Below are 22,175 nucleotides of genomic sequence, written 5' to 3' on the forward strand. Positions count from 1 at the left end.
CTGAGCCCCTGGTGCCCTTTTGAGCCAGGTGCCAGGGAAAGTGCAGGTGAGGGAGCGGGGCTGCATAGGCAGGGGACGCGGTTGAGGGAGCGGAAGTGGGGACCTTGGCTGAAGCACCCGCCTGTTCTCTCAATTCCTGTGCAGCTTCCCTGATAGCTCAGTTGGTAAAGAATCTGCCTGCAATACAGGAGACCCCGGTTCAATTCCTGGGTCAGGAAGATCCGCTAAAGAAGAGACAGGCAACCACTTCAGTATTCTTGGGCTTCCCTTGTGGCTCAGCAGTGGGAAACCTGGGTTCGATCCCCTGGTTGGGAAGATGCCCTGGAGAAGAGAAAGGCTACCCACTCCAGTATTCTGGCCTAGAGGATTCCATGGACTGTATAGTCCATGGGGTCGCAAAGAGTCGGACACAACTGAGCGACTTTCACTTTCACAACCAGGGAACCAAGTCAGCCCATACTGTCCAAGGATCAGTGCAAATGCCAACTTAGGGTGTGGGAGTGTGGGGGGAGGGGACAGGTTCCTGAAACAGGGCTTTTAGAATCCTCTGGAAAATCTTGACTTGGGTATTTCAGGGAGCTGGGAAGGTGTTTGCAAAAGCAGGAGGCTAGAGTGTGCCGAGTCTGCAGAGTAGTCTGATGTAACTGGAGCCCCTGACTGCACAGCATGGGGCCAAAGGGCGGGGGTGGGGAATCCAACAAGGAAAGCCTGAGCAGAAGAATGGATGAATGCTGGTGGAAGGCCAGGGGAGGCTCTGAAGATACTCTGAGTGCCCCCACACTATCCCAAGAGAAAGGCTCAGAGAGGCACGTTCGTCCATCAGATGTTGGCGTGCACCACCGGCGGGCCAGGCGCCGCTCTGGCGCTACAGTTTCAGCAGCAGGCAAGAGGGATGAGATGCCTGCCCTCGTGGAGCTGACATTCTAGCCAGAAGACAACGCCTTCTGGATGTAAGAACTCTGAAGAAATGCCACAGCGGTGGTGTGACAGAGCAACAGTCGGCCCTCAGGAAATCAAGACCCCGGTGACGAATTAACATTTCGTGAGCAGAGAGCGTGACAAACGCTGAGGCTCAGATTTAAGGAACCAAAAGCTCAGTGACTGGAGGCTCCTGAGCAGCAGGGAAAGTGACCTGGGGTCAAAGGTCAGGCTGGTCCGAATCGCTGAGGACCATGGGGACTGCGATGAGAGGTAGGGGGTTACTCTAATGCAGTGTGAATCCATTGGCAGGGTGGTGGCAGGACCAGGTTTCTGTTCTAACAATCACTGCCTCTCCCATGTGGAAGCACAGGGAGAAGGTGGCATCCACAAGTCGGGAAGAGCTCTCACCAAAACCCAGCCATCCTGGCACCCTGATCGCAGACTTCCAGCCTCCACAACGGCAGGAAAAGTCATTTCTGTTGTTGAAGCCATTCAGCGTGCAGTATTTTGTTATGAGAACTCGGGTTGCACTTTGCTCTTTGCACTTGTAGCACTTTGCTCTTCCAGGGCATGCTGTGGAGTGCTGGGGAGTGTGGGTGCTAAGTTGCTTCAGTCGTGTCCAACTCTTTGCAATCCAATGGACTGTAGCCCATCAGGCTCCTCTGTTCATGGGATTCTCCAGGCAAGATACTGGAGTGGGTTGCCATGCCCTCCTTCAGGGGATCTTCCTAATCCAGGGATCAAACCCATGTCTTTTATGTCTCCTGCATTGGCAGCTGGGATCTTTACCACTAGCCCCACCTGGGAAGCCCTGTGGGTTGAAAGGAGTCCAATTTTCATAGACTGTCAAGCTCTGCAGAAGCTAACAGCCCACAATGCATGCCCCATAGAAGGGACCGTCTCACCATTCCAGACTCTAGTGCAGATTCGTTCATGTGTTTCATTATAATTCCCATCATTATGGGGGATCCAAAAGCTCCCGCAAACTTCTTTCCAAAACATAGAACAAAAAGTAAGAAAAAACACCTCCACCAAAGATCTCAGAGGAACGCATAAGGGACCTCAGATTGTTCAGACGAGCTCAAGCAGGCAGTGTCAAAACTGTAACTCTTGCAACTTAGTCACAAAATCTGGCCTACATGCCAGGCCAATTGCTGGGATGTTGTTTTTGTCCTTTGCTCAGAAAGATCCCCTGGAGAAGGAAATGGCAACCCACTCCAGTATTCTTGCCTGGAAAATTCCATGAACCGAGGAGCCTGGTAGGCTACAGTCCATGGGGTTGCAAAGAGTCAGACACAACTGAGCAACTTCACTTTCTTCCACTTTCTATGGCAGTCCGCCACCATTCGTACCAGTGTCTATAAGGCACAGGAATAAAAGATGAAAGGCAAAACACCCACATAGAAGAGCAAATCTGCCTCGGCATTTAGACTCTAAAAGGTGGTCCTACATCACCTTTAGAGCCCTGTTTTTTCCAGGACTCAGGCATCTTGCCCACATGCTCAGTTCAGTCGCTCAGTCATGTATGACTCTTTGTGACCTCGTGGACTGCACCATGCAGTCCTATCCATGAACTGTCCAACTCCCAAAACTTGCGCAAACTCATGTCCATTGAGTCGGTAATGCCATCCAACCATCTCATCGTCTGTCATCCCCTTCTCCTCCTACCTTCAATCTTTCCCAGTTCTTTCCTTGGAAGAACTTTTCCAGGGAGTCCATTTTTCATATTAGGTGGCCAAAGTATTGGAGCTTCAGCTTCAGCATCAGTGCTTCCAATGAATATTCAGGACTGATTTCCTTTAGGATGGACTGGTTGGATCTCCTCCCTGTCCAAGGAATTATCAAGAGTCTTCTCCAACAGCACACTTCCAAAGCATCAATTCTGTGGTGGCTCAGCTTTCTTTATGGTCCAACTCGCACATCCATACATGACTACTGGAAAAACCATAGCTTTGACTAGACAGACCTTTGTTAGCAAAGTAATGTCTCTGCTTTTTAATATTCTGTCTAGGTTGGTCATAGCTTTTCTTCCAAAGAGCAAGCATCTTTTAATTTCATGGCTGCAGTCACCATCTGCAGTGATTTTGGAGCCCAAGAAAATAAAGACTGTCACTGTTTTCATTGTTTCCTCATCTATTTGCCATGAATTGATGGAACTGTATGCCATGATCTTTGTTTTTTGAATATTGAGGCTTAAGCCAGCTTTTTCACTCTCCTCTTTCACTTAATTCACAAGGCTTTTAGTTCCTCTTCACTTTCTGCCGTAAGGGTGATGTCATCTGCATATCTGAGGTTATTGATATTTCTCCCGGCAATCTTGATTCCAGCTTGTGCTTCATCCAGCCCGACATTTTGCATGATGTAGTCTGCATTTAAGTTAAATAAGCAGGGGCATGAAATACAGCCTTGACGTGCTCCTTTCCCAATTTGGAACCAGTCTGTAGTTCCACGTCTGGTTCTAATTGTTGCTTCTTGACCTGCATACAGATTTCTCAGGAGGCAGGTCAGGTGATCTGGTATTCCCATCTCTTGAAAAATTTTCCACAGGTTGTTGTGATCCACACAAAGGCTTTTGTATAGTCAATAAAGCAGAAGTAGATGTTTTTCTGGAACTCTTGCTTTTTTGATGATTCAACAGATATTGGCAATTTGAGCTCTGACTCCTCTGCCTTTTCTAAATCCACCTTGAACATCTGGAAGCTCATGGTTCATGTACTGTTGAAGCCTGGCTTGGAGAATTTTGAGCATTACCTTGCTAGTGTGTGAGATGAGTGCAATTGTGTGGTAGTTTGAACATTCTTTGGCATTGCCTTTCTTTAGGACTGCAATGAAAACTGACCTTTTCCAGTCCTGTGGCCACTGCTGAGTTTTCCAAATTTGCTGGCATATTGAGGGCAGCACTTTCACAGCATCATCTTTTTGGATTTGAAATAGCTCAACTGGAATTCCATCCAGTTGCTCACCATTTCGCCCATATGCTCACCCAGGACCATATATCAGACCCAAGCAGCAAGATACAGAGTTTCATTGCTTGCTGCTTGGGTCTGATATGTTGTCCCAAATGAGCATGTGGACAAGATGACCAAGGAAAGAGGTTTGACCAGCTGTCCCCAGGAGGCATCTCCACTTGCATTTCCCTTCCCTTCTGCATCCTTGCCAGCTCTTGAGGGTGAGAATCACCATTGACTCAGAGGCTCAAGTTGTGAGAAGGACAGATGAAAAGATGAAACACACCTAAATAAAGAAGCAAGAAGTCTGGAGACCCAGAAGAAGCAAAGACCTGTAGGGGAAACACAGGAAAGCCTCATGGGATAGTTTGTACCCTGGATATGGAAGATCAGTATGGGTTTCTGCAGGCAGAGAATTTCCCTCTGTCCCTTTCCTCTGCCCCCTTCCTTCCTTCACTGTCTGGATGCCTCCAGGTCTGCCTGATGGACAGTGGCCGTGACCTTCTCAATAACTTTCTCCATGTTCAAAGGTGTCGGTGCCAGGCTCTCCCCACCAGGCAAACCCAAAGCCCTGGATGCCCCTCTCTACATATAAGACTGTGATCAGTCCCTTTGCTGTTCCAGGAGCCAGGCCTTCCTCCTGCCCCCTGACTCTTCAGCAGTTTCACACAATTACAGCACCACCCTCAACCCCACTGTGGCCCTGGACTCTGGGTACCAGTGCCCATGCAGGCCACCACGAGGAGACACGGCAGAGAGAGGGAACGTGGAGAGTCCAGGCTGCCCCTATTGTCGAAACGAAGGCACATCCCTGGGTAGGGCAGGTGGATGGAGGCAGGCATAGCTGACATTTATAGAGGGTTCTGAATTCCAGGGCTTCATTGTCTCAAAGCCTTAGAAGAACTCCATGAGACAGGCACTTTTTCCCCCCATTTTACCAGGAGGAAATCTCAGCTCAGAGGGACCACATGAATTCCAAAAGAGGTCACACAGTGACCACATGTCTGAATCTATATTTGACTCTAGGCGCCATGCGGTTTCAGGGCACACAGTGAGGAAGAGAGGCTGGTTGGGCTCATTCATTCAGTGCATTTGCACTGAGCATCCCCTCCTTGCTGGGGGAGCTGGGGAACAGACATGTCTCATCCTTGCCACACCCCCAGGAGTTGGGGTGAGCAGCGGGCGCTGCAGGAGGACAAGATTTCAGCAAGGAGACCAGCAGCTGCAGAGACCACGGTCTCCAAAAGTGGCCCCTGTCACCAACTTCGCATAAGGTGGAAGATCCTCGTGTGGGCTGCAGAAAACCCCAGATCCATCTCTGTTGACCTTGGGCAAGTGCTGGGCTGCTTTGCTCCTCTGCAAGGTGAGGAGAGTAAGGTTCCCCCTCTCTTGGGGGTGGCAGGAGGATCGGCCTCATTAACAGAGACACGAGCAAGCCCAGCAGTTGGCAGAGCTGCTCACATCCCTGGTCGTTCAACATCAGCCGCTGCTGTGATGGGAAGATCCATTTTGATGTGGCTGCTGTCACGATGGTGACCTCGTGTACATACGCTGTGCTGCGTGTGCCTGTGACGATGATGTCACAGGGCTGCCCGCTGGGAAGGTGGAGACACGCAGGAAGCATCCATCCTGGGGCTGCTAGAGCTTCCCTGATGGTCCAGAGGTTAAGAATCCACCTTCCAACACAGGGGACACAGGTTCAATCCCTGCTTGGGGAACTAAGATCACACATGACTCAGGGAAGCTGGAGAAGCCTATGCACCACAACCAAGAACCTGCACAGCCAAAATTTAATAAATAAAATCGTCCAATCCCTGTCAACATACCTATTAAAAAAGGGCTGCTGCAGCCTCTTCTACAGGCACGTCCTCACATCCAGACCATGGCCACCCATTCCGGATTTTACACTCTGATCAGCCCTCTGACTCCAGGACCACACCCAAGTAGGGTGATCAACCAATCTGGTGTGCATGAAACCGAGGTGTTTCTAAGCTGTGGACACTCAGGAGTAAAACCCAGAAAGTCCTGGGCAAACTGCCTCCAGTTTGCCAAAGTTCAAGGGCCCTAGAGACCAGAAGCTCATGGTCTGAAGCCCGGGGCCTCCAGGACAGGGTGGAGCCACCTTGCCCTGCCAGCCTCCACTCTTTCCTGCTGGCCGGGCAGTGATATCCCCCAGCAGGGCCGAGTGTGCTCTGCGGAGCTCTTTGGGTTCACAGTGTTTCTCAGCCTCCCTCAGGAGCCCTTTCTTGCTGGAGATTTCCTCAACCTGTGAGACACCTCACTACCCAGGTGGCCTCCACTCAGAGCCATGGAAGCAGGCAGGTATGGACAGTCATCTCTTGCAGGTTCTGACTTATGGAGGGACACTGACCCCAGAAGAGAGGCCAGCAGGCAGGTGATGCCACAGCTCGTGGGTCTGCAGGAGAGACCTGGGGAAGCTCTGGGCCTGCTCAGACACTTTTGTGCTCTTGGAAACCCAAGTCTTGACCACAGACAAAGGGCGTGGTCAAGTAGGGTGTCCAGACACCCAAATAGGGTGTCTGGATGGGACACCAGAGTGTCAGAGTCAAGCTCAGAGTCTGGATGGGAAGGTCCTAGCCCCACATGGCCAGCATCTTCAGACCAAGGCCCGACCTTCCCCAGCAGACCGCCTGTCACCTCCCCAATCCACTTGACTTTCGGACGAAATGGCTTTCCTCAGCCTGCTTCTCCATATGGCAGCCTCTCTCTGAGAATCAGGAAGGACTCTCCAGAGGAAATGACCTAAAAGATCCAAAGAATTTCTCCTCAGGGAGAAGGGGGACCCCTCCAGAGTGTAACTCCATTTTCCAGCAAAGGACCCCAAGGTGCATCACTGGTAACACAGCAGCTCAGTGACTTAAGCCTGTTCTTAGATGATGGTCATACCCCCGAGACTGCCCCCTCCCAACAGAAGGCCACGAGTGGGCCCAGAATGCAGGGACATCTCTGAGACAGGCAGTCACGTTGCATAACCCAGTCACAGAAAGGCCCAGCAAAGGGACCCTCTGTACCTGGTATGGCTAAACTCCAGCCCACCCCACAGTCAGTAGGCTTTCTGGAAAGCAGTGGCCCTGGGCTACATGCAAAGCAACATTTAACCTGGTGTTGCTGAAGACTGCATCTTCCCACCACTGCATACATCACCCTTTATTTAATTCAACTGGGCCCCAACCTACCAGATGGCCAATTAACAAGGTAGTGTTGGAAAGGCGGGTTGCTTCCTTAGTTGGACATTGTGGCAGCCCTGCTTTCCTTGCTTTCACCATCTTCCCATTTCTACAAAAACTTTGTTCTCACCTTGCCAGAATGCCAAGACAGGCCAACACCTGCTGGGCAGCAGAGGCGGTTCCTATAGAATGGCCTGAGGGACAGAAGGAAGTTGTTTGAGGCACAGGCTTCTGTCCAGGGACGAAGGATGAGAAGGAGCTATAAGCAAGAGGTTCCTGGGCCTTGACTTTGCCTCTTGACTCTTGGTCCGAGGGATGTGCTATGGGACATAGGTCCTGAACAAGGCAACCACAGCGGCCAGCTCAGCTGACCTCCCTCGGTGGAGGTCACTCAGAAAACATGCCTGTCTTCCAGCCTCCCCACAGCCAGGGAGGCAGGCCCTGGGCAGAGTGTGAGCTGGATCCCAGGAAGGAGCTGCTGTGTGGAGCTGAGGGTTTATCTCTTTTGAAGCATCCAGGAGTGACCTGTTAGAAGCTGCTCCATCTGTCAATTACAGGCACAGGCTTTCCATAGGAGAGGAACACAGTGTGGAGAGCGTGCTTTTCAAAGAGAAGATTGTAATGATGCAGATTCATGTTTCAGCAAGTAAGGGCTGAGAGAAGTTGGCAAAAGCTCTGTCCACGTGCCCTAAGCTGCCTCTCTTTTTGTCCCTTCTTCTCGCTCTGCCCCTCACTCTGCTCTCAATGAGCAGTAGGAAATACCCAGGCCAATAACCTGATCACCAGCATAAATCAAGCACTTTCTCAGCATGCAAGGAAAGGGTGGGAACAGACAGTGTGAACATTTCCTCCTCATCTATGCTTCTACATCCCCCGACACTGAGCCATTTTCCATCAGCAAAGCTCTACGGGAAACTTCTAAATGAGAAGAAAAGAGGTAAAGTGCCTACAGGACCCAGGAAGTCCACCCAAATGAGTGATGCCAGCCAGGTGTAGGAAGTACTACAGTGCAAACCCAACTCAATGGGGACCGCACCTCACTGCAGGGATGGGAGAGGGTGCAGAGCCTTGGGGACCATGACAACCTGCAGAGCATGGCCTCGCCTGAAGAGAGCAGCCTGCTCAGCACCCTGATCATGATCACATGGGAATCTTCAGATTGCTTTCAAGAGAAGCCAGAAATCCGGGGGTTTATACGCAGACTTCTGATTTTTAAAGGTTGGCACCTAATTCAGGTTTTGGTAAAGCAAAGCACACAGGGAAAGAAAGAAAGGGAAAAAGAGAGAAGGAAGGAGAGAGAAAGAAAAAAAGGAAAGAAGGGAGGGAGGGAAAGAAAGGCAGAGAGAAAGAGAGAGGGAGAGAGAGAGAAAGAAAGAAAAGGAAGGAGAGAGAGAGAAAGAGAGGGAGGGAAAGAAAGGGAGAGAGGAAGAAAGAGAGGGAAGGAGAGAGAGAAAGGAAGGAAGCAAAGAATGATGAAGGAATAAACTGAAGACAGCAACCTGAAACTTCAACCTGAAGACAGCACCTGGGGCATCTGATGGCAACCTCTGTACTCCCCCATGGAAATCCAACCAGTAAGGGATCCTGGGCTGAAACCCCACTGCAGGCTCTGACTCAGGGATCTGCCCTCCTGGGTATTGGCCTGCCCAGCCCCCACCTCTGGTCTATGGGTGATGCTATGACTTGATCTTGGAGAACAATAGGGAAACCAGGGAGAGAGGGCCTTGTCCAGCTCAGACACCTCACTGCTGGCACACTCAACGCAGTGACCTCTGTGGGTGGTGAGGGGGGCAGGGCGGGGGGAAGCCACCCACAGCAGGAGCAGGAGGAAGGTGTGAGTTCCCTGCTCCACAGCCGTGCTGTCAGCCTGATTGAAAAAGCTTATTTTAACGAATTAAATTCCACAAAAAAGTTCTGCTTCCCTTCAAGGCAGCACCTATTTCCAAGTGTCTGTGATTGACATGACTCTTAATGTGCATTTTTAAATGAGACCATTTTGTGTGCAAATATTGCAGGAAAAAGAATTCCTTGGTCCAACGATCCTGAGGCTCCTCTCCTGGTGAGACGCTCAGAGATGAAATTGCCCTTGAGTGTTATCCTATTCTTCTATTATTTTTATCTTAGGTTCCAGACCACAAATGAGACGCATTAGGAAAATAAGATTCTGTGGCCACTTGTGGAAGCCTGTGGAACGTGCTTCCATCCTCGTTCATCCAGCGTCCCTCCCCCAGGCCCCATCAAACTGACCTGACCACAGCTAAGGTAGGAGAGGACCAGTTCTGTCACCAGGGGACCCCAGGCTCCAACTTTGGGTCTCTTCGCTCAAGCTATAGAACAGAGCCTGACACCTATGCAATGCTTGCTGCTACTGCTAAGTTGCTTCAGTCATGTCCGACTCTGTGTGACCCCATAGACGGCAGCCCACCAGGCTGCCCCATCCCTGGGATTCTCCAGGCAAGAACTCTGGAGTGGGTTGCCATTTCCTTCTCCAATGCATGAAAGTGAAAAGTGAAAGTGAAGTTGCTCAGTCGTGTCCGACTCTTAGCGACCCCATGGACTGCAGCCTACCAGGCTCCTCCATCCATGGGATTTTCCATGCAATGCTTAGGGTCCCTTATTCAAAAGGGTTTAAGATTCTGCTCTTGAAATTCTTTATCTTGTAACAATGGCCCATGAATTTTCATCTGACCCTGGTCCCGACAAATCGTGTAGCTAGACCTGCCCTGAAGGGCGCACCCCCTCGTGGGTGCCCTGCCATCAACTTGAAGGAATTCCCTGCTCCAGAAGGTGGAGGCACACTGAACTTGGGGACACCTTCACAGCCAAGGAAGCCTCACCTAAAGCTGTAAGTGTGGTGGTGTGTGAGGCACCCAGGAGCCTGCAAGGAGGGAGACAGGTGCTCACCAGAATGCATAGACACACCACTGGAAAAGCAGAGTCCCCTGTGGGCTTCCTGGAGGAGGTGGCTCAGAGCTGGGGCTGAATTGGATGGATAGGCAGCGTCTGGAGGAGCCATGAGGATGGAAGGTGGGGTATATGAAGCACAGGAAGAAGCGAGATCAGCAGGAAAGGGGGCCCACAACTGGGGAGGAGACTGTCTCGGAACCCTTTTCCCCGGCCACCCCAGCCACTGAGCCATGACTTGACTCATCCTCCCAGGGTCACAGCACCCGCCACCCCCCAGGCGCCCCCAGCCTCTCATCTCTCCGCACAAAGGGCTGCTCCAATTCTCCTTGCAGCCCGGGTGAGAGGCAGTCAGGGAACAATGCTATCTGTGCATGGTGGCGCCCAAAATACGACTGTCATTTATTTCGTTATATGAAATTAGAGCACGCCTTGTAGCCATAATGAATCATTTCCTTCTTGCCTCGGCCACGGTGTCAGGCAGGAGCTCGGCATCCCCCATTCAGGGCCTTTCACTTCATCGCAGGCTAATAATAACCCACCCGGGTGAGCGCACATCTTCCCCAGACAATGGAGGGCCTGGACAGGCATCATGGGCAGGAGTGCAATGCCCATGGCGGGTCGAGGAAAGACCAGGGTGGGGGTATCACGGCAGGAGGAAGACAATGCCCATGGGGAGGGGAGGGACAACACCAGGGCGGCGGCCCCAGCAGGAACCTGGGTTCCCCAGGTCCCTTTTCCAGCTGCTCCACCTGATGGGGGCAGGAAATAGAGCCCCCTCCTAGGCTGCCCTTCTACTAGCACTTTTTCCAATCAGTGCCCAGGTGCAGCTCAGAAGCCTCCTTCCTGAGGAAGCTGTACCCTGATCCCCCATCACCCCTAGTGCCCACATTCCCATTCAAGGGTGAGCTTTCAAGACACTGATTGTTTCCACAGCCTCGTTCCAGCCCTGCCCAGGCCCGGAGCTGCCAGGAGCTGGCCTCTTCACTCTCATCTCACATTCCACATCCCAGTGTTGGCTCAGCATTGGCAGATAGATGCTCAGTACCTGAGCGTGTCCTGCTGGGGCCAAACCTCCAGATGTATCCACTGGGACTGGGACTGGGAGCCACATCTCATCCTGGGCAGAGAAGCAAGGCCCAGACCCTGAGCCCTAGAATCTCCTCCTCAAGGACAAGGCAAGGTCAGCCCAAGAAAAAAACGTTCTCCCAGACCCTGCGGTTACTCTTTGTCTCTTCCACTAACTGTAACTCATAAGGTCTTTCAATCACTGTATCTGCAGAAATAGGCTAACACCAATTTTGTTGAATAAATGAATGAGGGCCAATGGCCATGTGCTAGATGACATAGAAAAATCCCCAAGGGAGAGTGATCAGGGAAGGGAGACTGCCACTGATCCCAGAGGAGGTAGAAAGACAAAAGTAGATTGGCTAGGACCTCAAGGCCCAAGAAATGACATAGTAGTCAGTTCCCTTGATTTTCTTTTTGCTTCATATATCCTAGACTTTGAATAGAAGAAGCCAGAAGTCTGGAAACTACAATAGGCACACTCAAAAGAAAGTCCCAGTGAAAGTCTGGTCTCTCTGGCCAAAGGACAAGGAAAGGGGCAGCCTCATAAGACAGAAAACTTTTAGGCAATAATCAACCACTCTACTCCACCCACTCTACTCTATTCTGCCTGCAACACAGGAGACCCTGGTTCAATTCCTGGGTTGGGAAGATCCCCTGGAGAAGGGATAGGCTACCCACTCCAGTATTCTTGGGCTTCCCTTGTGGCTCAGCTGGTAAAGAATCTACCTGCAAGGCAGGAGCCCTGGGTTCGATCCCTGGGTTGGGAAGATCCCCTGGAGAAGGGAAGGGCTACCCACTCCAGTATTCTGGCCTGGAGAATCCCAACAGTGTCTGTGGAGACAATGGAGAGCCTGTACTTCACCTCTCTCTTGGCAGTAACAAAACACCCCTCCCATTCCTGATGCAGTTTAAAGCAGGCCTGGTGGAGAATCGAGACTTCCACCATTGCCCAGGTAACAAGGCCAGCCCATCACTCTGTCAGTGGAGTCCACATGGGGAGCCAGTTCACCTACCCACATCCAAAAGCAGTAAGGATCCTATTTCCTCCATAGATAACAGCATGGGAGACCTGGAAGTAGACTATATTTCTATCAGATAAAATTGACTTCAGAGCAAAGGAAATCATCAAAGACAGAGACGTTTCATAATAGTAAAAATGTTAATTTACCAAGAAGACATATCAATCCTAAATGTGTATGCACCAAACAGAGCTGCAAAATATGTTCGTTTTGAACTCAAAACTAACAGGCAGCGTCCCCTTTCCCCAACTACAACAGTGTCAGAGAAAACCATCTAAAACAAAAAGTTTAAGTAAAACCCAGAATCTCCTAAGATAATGCAAACTTCCAGGTTTCAATAAAAAAATCATCATACCACAAAAAAGAAAGATCTCAAACTGAATTTTAAAGGACAACCAGATACATGGGAATAGAATCTAGAAGAGAGTGGATATATGTATATGGATAACTGATTCAGTTTACTGTACAGCAGAAACCAACACAACATGGTAAATCAACTATACCCCAACAAAAATTAATTTAAAAAAGAAAACGTTATACAAAAAATAAATAAATAAATAAAAAGACAATCAAATGCCAACAACAGTATGAAAAAAAAATTGTTAGAATTATCTGATGAAGAGTTAAAGCAGCCATCACTTAAAATGCTTCAATGACCAATTAATTACAGACCAATTTGAAACAAATGGGGGTGGGGGAAAGAGTCTCAACAAATAAACAGAAGATATAAAGGAGAACCAAAGGGAAATTTAGGAACTGAAAAATACAGTAAACAAAAACAAAAAAAAAAAGTTCAGTAGTTGGACTTAAGAGCAGAATGGAGGAGAAAGAGGAAATAATTAGTGACTTGGAAGGTAAATAGGCATTACCCAATCTGAACAACAGAGGGGAAAATAGGCTGAAAAAAATAGTAGAGGCTCAGGTTCCCATGGGATTATAACAAAAGACCTAACATTAATTTCATCAGAATTCTAGGAGAGGAGAAAGAGGACAGGACTGAAAAGTATTCAAAGAAAGAATGGTTGAAACTTCCCAGACTTGACAGAAGACATAAATCCACAGATTCTAGGAGCTAAGTTTACCCAAACAGTATACATTTTTAAAAAATCTATACAAGACGCACTAGCAATAAACTTCTGAAAACTAAAAACAAAGACAAAATCTTGAAAATAGCCAGAGAAAAATGATATGTTAACACTGGAAGAAGGCAATGAGAATAACAGTAGATTTCTTATCAGAAATCATGGAGGCAATAAAGCAATATTCTTTGAGTGCTGGGGAAAAAAGACTGTGTACCCCAAATTTTATACCCAACAAAACTGCTCTTCATTAATTAAAGGGAAATCAAGACATTCTCCAGTGAAAGTAAGCTAAGAGACATTGTCCCTTGCAGACCTACCCTAAAAGAAAGGCTGAAGAAGTTTCTGTAAACAGAAAAGATTCTATTTAAAAAAAGAAAGAAAGAAAAGAAAACTTGGAACAGAGGAAAGAGGAGTGAATACAATAAATAAAAATATGGGTAAATATTATGTAATAGGTTTCCCTTCTTTTGAGGTTTCCAAACATGTTTGATGATCAAAGCAAAAACTATAACACTGCTTGATGTAACTATAAATGTATTTAGTGAAAATATTTTAAACAATATTATAACTGGGGAAGATAAAGGTAAAGGGAGGTAATGTTTCTATACTTTATTCAAACTCGTGAACTGAAGATACCAGTAGAAGCCGATAAGCTATATATAAAGAATGCAATGCCTAGGGCAACCACTTAAAAAGTTACACAAACAGATACACTCAAAAACACTACAGATAAATCAAAGCAGAACTTTTTAATGTTCCACAGGCACCCAGAAAAACGAAAACAAAGAAACAAACCACAGAAAACAAATGAATGACAATAGCAGAATTAAGCTCTAATATATCAATAGCTATCTTAAATGCAAATGGTCTAAGTATACCAATTAAGAGAGGTGGTAGAAATGAATCAAAAAACATGACCTTCCATACATCTCACCATCTCCTACCATACGTAAAATGGATAGCCAACAAGAATTTGCTGTATGGCTCAGGAAACTCAAACAGGGGTTCTGTATCAATCTAGAGGGATGGGATGGGGAGAGAGATAGGAGGAAGGTTCAAAGGGGAGGGGATATATGTATACCTATGGCTGATTCATGTTGAGGTTTGACAGAAAACAACAAAATTCTATAAATCAATTATCCTTTAATTAAAAAATAAATAATTTTTAAAAAGAAGAAAAGAAAAAAAAAAGCACGACCTAATGACATATTGTCAACAAAAATCTCATTTCAAATACAACAGTATAGGCAGGTTGAAAGCAAAAGATATATTGTGCAAATGTTAAATAAATAAAAGGAATATTTGCATTAATATCAGATAAAATGGACTTCAAAGAAAATTACCATAGATAGAAAAGGATACTACATAGTGATAAAAGGATCAGTCCATCAAGAATATGTGTGCATTTTTTTTTTTACCCATATAGTCATTCTTTTATTTTTTTAATTTACTTATTTTTTTTATTTTATTTTTTAACTTTACAATATTGTATTGGTTTTGTCATATATCAACATGAATCCGCCACAGGTATACACGTGTTCCCCATCCTGAACCCTCCTCCTTCCTCCCTCCCCGTACCATCCCTCTGAGTCGTCCCAGTGCACCAGCCCCAAGCATCCAGTATCGTTCATCGAACCTGGACTGGCGACTCATTTCATATATGATTATTATTCATGTTTAAATGCCATCCTCCCAAATCATCCCACACTCTCCCTCTCCCACAAAGTCCACAAGACTGTTCTATACATCAGTGTCTCTTTTGTTGTCTCATATGGAGAAGGAAATGGCAACCCACTCCAGTGTTCTTGCCTGGAGAATCCCAGGGACGGAGGAGCCTGGTGGGCTGCCGTCTGTGGGGTTGCACAGAGTTGGACACGACTGAAGCGACTTAGCAGCAGCAGCAGCATACAGGATTATTGTTACCATCTTTCTAAATTCCATATATATGCATTAGTATACTGTATTGGTGTTTTTCCTTCTGGCTTACTTCACTCTGTATAATAGGCTCCAATTTCATCCACCTCATTAGAACTGATTCAAATGTATACTTCTTAAGGAATATGTTTGCATTCTTATATTCATTATTCTTGTATACTCGTACATACACTTAGAATGTGTGTATATCCTAAATGTGTTCATACCAAACAAAAGAGCTACAAAATATAAGTAAAAACTGACAGGACTGAAAAGAGAAAGAGATAAATCCACAATTACAGTTAAGAGCCTTAAGTCTCTTCTGTCAAAAACTAGACAGAAAACCAAGAAGGATATGGAAGAACTCAACACCATCAACCAAGAATTAACTGACATTTATAGAACCATTCACACAACAGCAGTAGGAGCCACACTTTTTTCAAGTGTCCATGGAACATATACAAAAATAGCTAGATCCTAGGCCATAAAAAAATCTCAACAAACTTGAAGGAATTTAAGTCATGTAGAGTATGCTCTTCAACCACAATAAAACCAAATGGAAATCAATCATAGAAAGATAACAAAATTTTCCAAACACTTGGAAACTAAACACACACTTATAAATAACCCATGGATTATGAAAAATCTCAATGGAAATTTTTTAATGAAACAATGAAAATGAGAATACAAAAATCAGAAGTTGGTAGAACACAGCTAAAGCAGTGCTGAGAGGGAAATTTATACTACCAAATGCATACAGAAAGGAAAGAGGAAAGGTCTCAAATAAATAGTCTAAGCTGCCACTAATAAAAGAAGAGCAGAACAAACTCAAAGCAAAAAGACAGATGAAAGCTAATAATGAAGATAAGAATGTAAATAAATGAAATTAAAAACAATAGAGAAGATCAATGAAACAAAAAGTTACTTCTTTGGAAAGATCAGTAAAACTGACAAATCTCTGGCAAACTGACAAAAAAATAAAAAACAGAAAAACACAAATTGTCCTGATGGGAATACAACAGAAGATATCAGCACAAACTCTGCACTTATAAAAATGATGATAAGGAAATCTGTAAACAACTCCACACAGGTAACTTTGACAACTGAAACAAAATGGGTTGATTCTTCAAAAAACACATACTTCACCCAATGTGAAAACAAGAGTGTGAATAGTCTTATAATGATTAATAAATTTGCATTTGAGATTTTAAATATCCAAAAAGGAAATCCCTAGGCCTAGATGGTGTTCTGACGGATTCTCTCAAATGTTTAAAGAAAAATTAATGCTATTCTATAGGATTTCTTCCAGAAAATAAAAAGAAGGAAACACTTCCCAATTCATATTATTAAGTTTGTATTACTCTGCTACCAAAATCAAACACTGAAAGAAAAAAAGAAAAGAGAGGGGAAGAGAAGAAGGGAGGGAGGGAACAAGGGGAGGAGGGAAGAAGGAGGGAAAGAAGGAAGGTAGAAAAGGGAGGGCAGAAGCGAGGAAGAGCCAGGAGGCAGGGAGGGAGGGAGAAGGAAAAAATGAAACCACATGAATGGAGCTGCAAAAATCCTTCACAATATTAGCAAGTAGAATTCAGCAATATATATAAAGAATTACACACAGTAACCAAATGGGGTATGTTCCATGGATGCAAAGCTGGTTCAATATTAACAAGCTAAAAAAATAAAAATTATATGATGATATGATATTGACAGAATATTTTGATAAAATATCTCAGAAAATTAGGAATAGTGGGGAATTTACTCTATTTGATACAGGGAATCTACAAATAACCTACAGCTAACATTATGCTTAATGATAAAAGACAGTATTTTTCCCCAGGGATCTGGAACAAGGCAAGGTGTCACGCTCACTGCTCTTATTTAACATATTGGTGAAAGTTCTAGCTAGTGCAATAATGAAACAAAAAGGGAAATAAAAGGCATGCAAATCAGAAGAGAAAAAACAAAACTATTTCTGTTTGTAGATGATATGATTATCTATGTAGAAATCTGTAAAAAGTCTCTTAGAAATAACAAATGAATTCAGCTAGGTTGCAAGGTAAAAGATAAATATACAAAAATCAATTATATTTCTATAAACTAGCAATAAATGCATGAACACAAAAATTTTGTAATATAATACATTAATAATTTCTCAGAAAAAAATTAAGATATAAATCTAACAAAATTTGTATAAGCATTGTGCAGACAACTACACAATGCTGATGAAAGAAATCAAAGAAGATCTAAATAATTGTTCATAGATTAGAAGACTCAACAAAAAGATAGATTCTCCTCAAATTGATACACAGGTTTAATACAATTTCTATCAAAATTCCATAAAGACATATATATATGTTACACACAATGGTATTCTAAAATTTATTTCAAAAACAAAGGAGCTAGCATAGCAAAAACAATTTTAGAAAAAGAGGAATAAAGTAGAAGGAATTGGTTTACCCAAGTTCAAGACTTACCATATAGCTACAGTGATCAAGATTGTGTATTGAAAAAAAAAAAGATTGTGTATTGGCAGAGAGATAAAACTGCATATCAACAGAATGGGATAGAGAGCCCCAAGGTAACCCACAAAAATATGCCCAGCAAATTTTTTATTGAGATATAATTGATGTACAATTTTACATAAGTTACAGGTGTACAAGATTCACAATTTTAAAGGTTACACTTCATTTATAATTATTATAAAATGTTGGCTATATTCCTTGTGTTGTACAATATTGCATTGTAGCTTATTTTATACACAGTATTTTGAAACTCTTAATCTCTTACCCCAGAGTTCCTCCTCCTTCCCTCATCCCAGTGGTAACCACTAATTTGTTCTCTATAACTGTAAGTGTGTTTCTTTTTTGTTATATTCACTAGTTTGTTGTATTTTTTAGATCCCACATGTAAGTGATAAGATACAGTATTTGTCTCTATCTGACTTATTTCATTAAGTATAGTACTTTCCAAGTCCATCCATGTTGTTGCAAATGGCAAAATGTCATTCTTTTTATGGCTGAGTAGTATTGTGTGTGTGTGTGTGTGTGTGTCCATCATTTTTATCCATTCATCTGTTGATGGGCACTCAGGCTGCTTCCATATCTCGTATATCCAGCTGACTTTTTACAAAGGTACAAAAGCAATCTAATGAAAGAAAGATGCTGTTTTTCAACCAATGGTTCTGGAGCAACTGGACATCCACAGGCAAAAACAAACAAACAAAAAGAACGTTGATATAAAGTGTAACTCTTTACAAAATAATTAACTCAAATTGATCACAGACTAAAATGTAAAACTACAAAACTTTTAGTAAATAGCACGTGAGAAAAGTCTTTAGAATCTAGAGCTAAGCAGAAAGTCCTTGACAGGAGAAACGATAGGAAAAGCACTAGTCATAAAAGAAAAAGCTAATAAAGTCTATTTAATCAAAATTCAAAACTTTTGCTCTTCAAACGATCATGTAAAGAAGATGAAAAGACAAGGTCCAGAAAATATTGTATATCTGACAAAGAACTAAAATCTAGACTATAATGATTAAGAAATCTGAACTTGAGATTTAAAATATCCATAAAGGAAATCTCCAGGCCTAGATGGTGTTACTGATGGATTCTATCAAATGTTTAAAGAAAACCTAATGCTATTCTATAGGATTTCTTCCAGAAAATAAAGAAAAAGAACTCTCAAAAACTCATCAGTTTAAAAAAAAAATTAGTCGAATTTTTTAAATGAGCAAAAACCAAAATAAATGTGCATATTCGTTTGCTAATCAAATAACAAGATCTAGTGACAGATCCTATAATTTCTTAGTAGAGATGTGTGTGTGCGTTCAATCGTGTCCAACTCTTTGTGACCCCACGGACTATAGCCCACCAGGCTCCTCTGTCCATGGAATTCTCCAGGCAAGAATACTGGCGTGGGTTGCCATTTCCTACTTCATAGTAGAGATGAGCACAGATTATATTTTGAGACACCCACAATAGCTATAATGCTACATGGAAATACCTGTGGTTTCCATTAGTGACAAAGTCACAGGATATATAAGAAACAGAGTGACAAAAACAAAGCAATCAGCAAAATCAAGTCTGTAGGAAATGGTACAATTTATCCAGGTCTTTCAGTAAATTCTAAGGGAAAAAGAGGAAGAGAAGGTGGGGACTTAGAGATGGAAAAGATGAGTGGACCAGTTGCAATGGCTGGAACTTATCTGATTCAAATTCCCAAGAAAGCAGTCTAAAAGAAGAAAGATTTTGAGACAAGTAGGGAATATTGACCATTCACTGGATGTTTGACAATATGAAGGAATTTTTGTTAAAATGAGATAAAGTTACTGTGGTTCTGCTTTTCTAAGAAGTCCTTGTCTGTTACAGATGCCTTCTGAATTATTGAAGGAAGAAATAACACAGTATCTGAGATTTGCTTCAATAAATCAAGGGACAAAGAAAGGGAAAAACAAATATTGGATAATATCTCTTATATGTGGAATCTAGAGAAATGATACTGCTGTGTGCTGTGCTTAGTCATTCAGTCATGTCCAACTCTGCAACCCCATGGACTGTAACCCACCAGGCTCCTCTGTCCATGAGGATTCTCCAGGCAGGGATACTGGAGTGTGTTGTCATGTCCTCCTCCAGGGCATCTTCCCAACCTGGGGATTGAACCCAGGTCTTTAACATTGCAGGCAGATTCTTTACCGTCTGAGCCACCAGTACAGATGAACTTATCTGCAAAGCAGAAATAGAGACATGGATGTAGAGAACAAACTTATGGATACCAAGGGGGGAAGGTAGGGTGGGATGAACTAGGAAATGGGGATTGACATACACACATTGCTGCTGCTGCTGCTGCTAAGTCGCTTCAGTCGTGTCCGACACTGTGTGACCCCATAGGCGGCAGCCCACGAGGCTCCCCCACCCCTGGGATTCTCCAGGCAAGAATACTGGAGTGGGTTGCCATTTCCTTCTCCAATGCATGAAAGTGAAAAGTGAAAGTGAAGTCGCTCAGTCGTGTCTGACTCTTAGCAACCCCATGGACTGCAGCCCACCAGGCTCCTCCGTCCATGGGATTTGCCAGGCAAGAGTACTGGAGTGGGGTGCCATTGCCTTCTCCAATACACACACTACTGTGTATAAACAAGATAACTAATGAGAACCTACTGTATAACACAGGGAATTCTACTCAATACTCTGTAATGACCTGTATAACAAAGAATCTAAATAAGAATGGATATATGTACACGAATAACTGATTCACTTTGCTGCACAGGAGAAACTAACACTACATTGTAAAGAAACTATACTCCACTAAAATTTATTTTTTTAATAAATGAAGGGACAGGAGGGGCCCTGGGAGTTGGATCTGGGGAGCGGGTACATGTGGGTTTGCTTTTCTGTTCATGCTACTTTGTATGTTATTTTAGTTTTGTACAATAAAAAGTCAAAAATAAAGTTGCAATAAACATCATTGTATATGATCTTCTGTTTTTATTTAAGATTATTCTCCTAAGCAGCATCGCCTGAAAGTAGCATTGTGGCGTTCAAGGCTGTGCACAACTTCACACTTTTGAAATGCACCGCCTGCGTGAATTAGAGGAACATGAAAAGCCAGCAGTAGCCCAGGACCACTTCACATAGGGAAGCAGGGAATACTGTCCCAGGTGAGGACTGGCCCCCTCTGCCCTGCCTCTCCTCCTTGCCCAGATGTGTCTCTCCTCTAGAAAAAAGACAAATGGTAGTCAGCTTCCGACCCCTGGTTTTCACCATTGTTGCAGCCTCCCCGGTTCTTGCATGTAAGTCTGAGCACACTGCTGTATTTAAAATGGATAACTAACAAGGAACTACTGCATAGCACAGGGAGCTCTGCTCAGTGTTGTGTGGCAGCCTGGATGGGAGGGGAGTCTGGGGGAGAATGGATACATGTATATGTATATGGCTGAGTTGCTCTGCTGTGTACCTGAAACCCGTGTACCTGCGTACCTGCTCTGTTGGGTACCACAACATCAACCTCAGCTATGAGAGTGTTAGTTGCCCAGTCATGTTTGACACTTTGCAACCCCATGGACTGGGGCCCGCCAGGCTCCTCTGTCCATAGAACTCTCCAAGAAAGAATACTGGAGTGGGTAGCCATTTCCTTCTCCAGGGAATCTCCCCAATCCAGGGATAGAACCTGGGTCTACCGCACTGCAGGCAGATTCTCTACCATCTGAGCCACTATAAAATAACTGCAATATAAAAAAAAGCTTAAAAAAATCATTTCATCTAGTCTAGTGATTAGACTTGTTTCATCAGTAACCTCTTTTTACATGAGATGCTATAACAATACACCTGTACTAAATTACTGTGCTCATTTTTAAATAATGTCCTCAGGATAAACCCCCAGAGAAGCCTGCTGGGTCAGAAGAAAGCATACTTTACCCTCCTGGAAACTCCTCTCCCAGGCAGCCAGCAGGGCTGCTGGTTCCTTGCCTCTGCACACCATCAAGTCTACAAATAAACAGCGACCAGTTTGGGGGGTTAAAATAAAGTCACCTCGCTATTAACATTAGCGTCCTTTATTACAGGGAGGTTGACTCTTCTCATGTGATAAACCCTTAGGAGCACAGGAGAAAGTTTAATTCCTTAGACTCCCAAGGAAAATAAGGTCTAGCATGGATCCTTCCTCTGGAGCGTGGATTTTCTGTTACCAACCCTTCCACAGCCAAAGCTCACATGTTCCCCGAGCTGTGATCCCTGCATGGGGCCCCAACTCCTGGCACAGGAACTGCTGGAGAGGAGGCTCCCAGAGGGCAGTGTCTCTGGGAGTGCAGACCCAGCATCACTTCGGAACTCTGATGACGACTTCTGACCAGTGCCACGACCCTAAAAACTGAGGGGCTGTGGCAGTTGGGGCTCTTTCCTAGGAAGCAGGCAAAACCACGGCTCACTGAATGAAGCAATAAGGAAGAAAGAAGGAAGGGAGGAAGGGAAAGGAATTGCTTAATTAACTGAGCAATAAATTCATTAATGAACAAATGAGTTAATTCACTAACAAATGAAGAAATGAGTGAGTGGGTGAGTTAATGAATGAAAGTCTATGAGTGAGTTAGGGGACCCAGCAGAGATGGAAGCCTGCCAGCCTGCCCTCTGCTACAGGCAG

The 22,175-nt window shown here is 44.7% G+C and overlaps 1 long non-coding RNA gene across 1 annotated transcript; it reads right to left on the reverse strand.

Annotated features, from left to right (window-relative positions):
- Positions 1-17,636: 17,636 nt before the first annotated feature.
- On the reverse strand, positions 17,637-19,861 carry LOC129631512 (uncharacterized). The gene is made up of 2 exons (XR_008704063.1): positions 19,608-19,861; positions 17,637-18,234 (listed from the first exon to the last, which is right to left on the reverse strand). It is a non-coding gene; the product is annotated as an uncharacterized LOC129631512 (long non-coding RNA).
- Between the last annotated feature and the right edge of the window lie 2,314 nt (positions 19,862-22,175).

Source organism: Bubalus kerabau, chromosome 17 (genome assembly GCF_029407905.1).
Source record: "Bubalus kerabau isolate K-KA32 ecotype Philippines breed swamp buffalo chromosome 17, PCC_UOA_SB_1v2, whole genome shotgun sequence".
In the NCBI taxonomy this organism is placed as follows: Eukaryota; Metazoa; Chordata; class Mammalia; order Artiodactyla; family Bovidae; genus Bubalus; species Bubalus kerabau.